The sequence below is a fragment of the Euphorbia lathyris genome, chromosome 5 (assembly GCF_963576675.1).
Source record: "Euphorbia lathyris chromosome 5, ddEupLath1.1, whole genome shotgun sequence".
Classification (NCBI taxonomy): domain Eukaryota; kingdom Viridiplantae; phylum Streptophyta; class Magnoliopsida; order Malpighiales; family Euphorbiaceae; genus Euphorbia; species Euphorbia lathyris.
The window spans coordinates 6,782,388-6,787,172 of NC_088914.1; positions in this window are offsets into that span (position 1 = coordinate 6,782,388).

The window sequence follows — 4,785 nt, forward strand, 5'->3', positions numbered from 1 at the left end:
TTAGAATATTATTACTCTTCAGATTTTTTATTTTGAGACTGTCAACGGTCGTTTTGAGGCGTTGAGTGACCATCAGTGTTAAAAATTGTAAAGTTCAGTGACTATAATGTTAAGAATTGAAATTCAGTAGCCACAATATTAAAATATGTAAAGTTCAGTGGTCATGGGTGTAATTTACTCCAATATAAAATCACTGAAATTAACATTTGATTTGTATTCAAGTCATTGAAGTAACTTGTATATAAAAAATCACTACAATTTTCGATTAACCGGACCGAAGTTTGTACTATTTCCATAACAGAACCGAACCGAACCAAATAAGATTGGTAATCAAACCCATAGCCGATTATCAAACTAAGTTCGGTTCGGTTGTACCGATATATTTTTTCAGTAACCGAACCCATAGCCGATTATTAAACTAAGTTAAAATTAAAACCGAACCGAACTAAAATGTTAAAATAATCGAACCAAACTAAAACTTCGGTTCGGTTATCGGTAATCGGTTATTTTACTGACCCCTACCACAACCCCTCTATCATTTCTGACCATTAAACCGAAATTATACGCCAAAAAATAAATATTCAATTTGAGGATAATAATTTTTTAGGATTATAAGAATTATTTTTATGATTATTTGTTTTAATTTTTATGATTTTTTTATGGGAATTGATAATATAAAATAGACAAAAAGCATCATTAGGCTCTTGATCTTTTATTTTTTGGTTCATTAAGCCCTTGATCTTTTATTTGGATACATTAAGTCCCTGATCATTTATTTTTGGTATAATTAAGTCATTGATGACCAAATTAGTAAGTTGTGAATATGTAATTCTATTAAAATGACGTTATTAACTTCATTTGTATTTGAAATTATTAAAAAATATATTTTTTACAGTTTGAATTAAAAAATTTATAGTTTTCCTATAACCACTTTAAACATCCAAAATTGCTTTCAAATAGTGAAAAAATGCAAATTTCGAATCCAGATGCAATGAATAACAACTGAATTTTATGGTTAATTTTACATTTTTTTGGTCATCAAGGGCTTAATAAGATAAAAAATAAATGATCAGGGGTTAATGTATCCAAATAAAAGATCAATGGTTTAATGAATCAAAAAATAAAAGATTAGGGGCCTAATAATGCTTTTTGCCTATAAAATATTTAGAGTATATTATTGAGCTAATTAAAATTCAAAAAATTGAATTATTTTGTTGGTTGAAAATAAAATAAAATATTTTTAAAAAAGAAAGAAGGAAAATGAGAGGGTTTTGAAAGTAAAGGAAGAAAGTAATGATGATGGGATAGAGTCTAAAGTTAAGGTAATTGGCAAGTTTTATGATTAGGTTTCTCAATACCAAGAGCATAGAATGCGGTGGGTAATCATTTCTTCCTTGTCTAGGGAAGATAATAATAACCTTTTCTTTTTCCCTCCTTTTATTTTCTTTTATATATTAATCAATTACTTTCTCGTATTGTTAATTGTCTGAACTTATTTAAAACGATATGAAAACTTATTTAAAACGATATGGTTAAATTTAGAAATTTTTTAAATAAATTGAAATTTATATTACTTTAATCAAATTTATGAGCCTTGGCGCAACGGTAAAACGTTGTTGTCGTGTGACCAGAGGTCACGGGTTCGAGTCTTAGGTGCGGCCTCTTGCCACTCTCTGGACCCTCGCTCAGCGGGGACGCGTAATGCGACCGGGCCGCCCTTTTTTTTTTTTTTTTTAATCAAATTTATAAAGAGGTGTAAGTAAATAAGTTCAAAGAGGTCGTTAAGTAATTTTAAATAAGTTTTACGGTTAACGAGACACTTTATAAGTTTAAAAGGTTCAACAATATTTTGAAGCTAAGAGGGTGTTTGGCTGTTCATTTCAAAATTAAGAGTTTTAGGTGTTATTTATCTTTTACACCTGAAAAGTAGCATTTTACAAAAAAAAAAAAAAGAGAATTTTTGTTTTTTGAAAAAACAAAATTTTCCAATACAGTTAAGCCTCGATAAATGAATATTCGATAAAGTAATAACCTCGATTATATAATAAATTCTTCCGGTCCCGACTTGGGCCAATAGACTAAAGTAATAATCTCGCTAAATACATTAAGTAATAAAAAATATTTAAATTTTTAAGGGTCCAATGAAAATATAAAGTAATAATTATTAAATTACACAATATATATATATATATATATATATATATATATATATATATCCAAGAGTTTACAAAAAAACAAGACCTATAATTATGCCTATAATTATTTGATTGATTTGTAATTATGCTATGATAAATACAAATCAATCAAATAATACATTTCCTAAACAAGATAATTACATATCTAATGAATATTTATCGATAAATGAATAATTTATTAATTTATCGATAAATGAAAATCAAATAATATATTTCCTAAACAATTTACATATCTAATGAATATTTATCGATAAATGAATAATTTATTAATTTATCGATAAATGAATAATTTATTCATTTATCGATAAATAAATAATCTCGCTTAATGAATATTTTTTTCCAGTCCCGAGGACATGCATTTATAGAGGTTTTACTGTAGCAAATAGCAAACCGTAACAGTAAACAACTAACAATAAGTAAAACAAACGGATCCTAAGTTTAGGATCACCCGATGTATTAAACCTAGGATGCTTTACTCTCGTGGCATCTCATCAAACAGTGAAGGATCATGGGTTTACTGATATGAGATGTTTGTGGTGACCTTTCATAATTTATGAGTGCTAAATTGATATTTTGGATGTTTTATATATATAAAAAATTAAATCTCATGCATAGTTTACCTGAAGTTTTGGATGTTTTCTGATGATCAATGAGTGCTCAAATCTCTCATTCCCTCTCTGGATCCGCCACTACACCTAGATTTGATCGTTGTTGTTGTTGAATCTCTACAATGGAGCAATATCTAAGACTTCTTGCAAATCATTTTATAACTTAAAACTTCCTATAGCTCCGGTTTTAAGATATCCTAAGAGAAAATATACTGTTTTAAATACTTTGTTTCTTCCTCTCTTTTACATTTAAAATAGTTTTCACTTAATTAAAATAATATAGGGTAAAGTTCAAATAAAACCCCTGTGATTTCACTAATTTTCAGATAAAGGACTGTGATTTACTTTTTATCAAAACGAGGATTGAGGTTTTTAACCTTAACAAAATAAGGACTTTTTTCGATTGATACTATTAATATCACATTTAACGAATTCAAAAATAACATATTTTAAGAACTACTAATATTCTAAGCAACTTTAATTCTTCAACTTTTTTTTATTTTGAGATTGTTCAGATGATGTTTGGTAAAGAGAGAGAAAGTTAATGTTTAGAGAGAGAAAGTTTCAAAAAAGATGATTTTCGAAAATCGAAAATGTAGTTCCATAGAAAATATGACATTGGACAACTTTAATTCTTGAAAATTTTCATTTTCAGGTCGTTAAAGATGGTTTTAATAGCATTAATCCAAGTTTGAAATCTCAATCCTTGTTTTGATAAAAAGTAAACCACAATCCTTTTATCTGAAAATTAATGAAACCATAAGAGTTTTATTTAAACTTTACCCAATAATATATTTTACGAACAGAGTAATAGAAAAATGGATCGAGAATTGAAGACAACGTATTTTCTTCCATCATTCCTAACTCTAATTTTTATAAAAGAAAATAAAATAGTGTAATTATTTTAATTTAAATTGTGGGTAAAATATCCATTATGGGTAATGATGATAATGATGATGGATTCTCTTCTTTTACGTGTGCATCTCTTTCATTGCCTCTTTGAATATGATACCCTTTTTCATTTACCATTCTTGAAAACAATCATCAACTTAGAAATTCCAATTCTTGAAAGAATTCCTCCATAAAACCACAACAATCTCCTACCCTATTCATTGCCTATTATTCTACATCATATTATTAGGTGCTAACCTAAAATCAAAAGGATAAATCTTCTTTTTCAATATGTATATGAAAACAAGACAATTTGTCTTCTTTATGGCCCGCCATCCACGTGGACCAATAATATTTCTAAACCCTTTCGTATAGTTAAGTCATCTTATTTGACATATTGTTAGGGTTGTAATTGGGGTGGAGATTTGTCGTCCCCATCTGAGGAATCCCTGATCATAATTCTCATGAGACGGGAATGAGAATTATTTTGTCCTCCGCAAATAGGGACGCGATAGGGATGTGGATAGGTATTTCCACCATGTGGGAATCAATTTTATTTTTTCTTTTCGTCAATCAATTAAAACTCAATTTTTTTTTTGTTTCTATACTATGTCAAATGCCAAGAAAATACAAAAAAAAAATTAAAAATTATATATATATATATAAACAAAATGAAAAATCGGGATCCCTGTGAAATGGTTACAAATTTTTCTCTATTTAGAATTTGGAGAAAGGAAAGAAGAATCCTTAATAGATCAGAGAACATGGATGAGGAATGTAATCCATGCCTCGTCCTGTTTACATCCTTACATACCGCAGATCATGGTTAATATGATCCAATATGTTTTACAAGCATTAAGTTGTTAATCACCGCACACGTTATAGTTGAGATGACAATAAGTACAGGTTTTGCGAGTACTTAATACTACCCGATCTTAATTGGATTATTGGAATTCTATTAAAAAAATTTGAGATAGGAATTGAATTTTAAAAAATACTTGTAGGTATAGGACGATAATGGGAGTACCCGAGGTTACCTTTTACATGCCATGTATTTATTAATCTTTTTTTTTTTTTTATGAAAATGCTTA